The following is a 275-nucleotide window of genomic DNA, read 5'->3' as shown; positions in this document are numbered from 1 at the left end:
TGTATAGAGAGAGAGAAAGAGAGAGAGAGAGAGAGGGGGGGGCGAGGATGCAGCTCTCGGCATGCAGCCCGCGACGCGCTAAATTATTAATCCTAAATTCTTTCGCCGCCATAATTCTCGTCTGGGTGGATTCGTCTCGAATTAGTTCCTATTAGATGGTAGCCGGCCAGCTTGATTCTCGAACAACCCGGCCCTCGAACCGCACTTGCAATTTGAAACGGGGTTGTCGTCAATCGGCGGCACGGATACAGTGTGCTCGTGAACTCCGTTCCGAG

Source organism: Apis dorsata, unplaced genomic scaffold (genome assembly GCF_000469605.1).
Source record: "Apis dorsata unplaced genomic scaffold, Apis dorsata 1.3 scaffold_957, whole genome shotgun sequence".
Taxonomy (NCBI): domain Eukaryota; kingdom Metazoa; phylum Arthropoda; class Insecta; order Hymenoptera; family Apidae; genus Apis; species Apis dorsata.
This window is presented reverse-complemented; position numbering follows the sequence as displayed.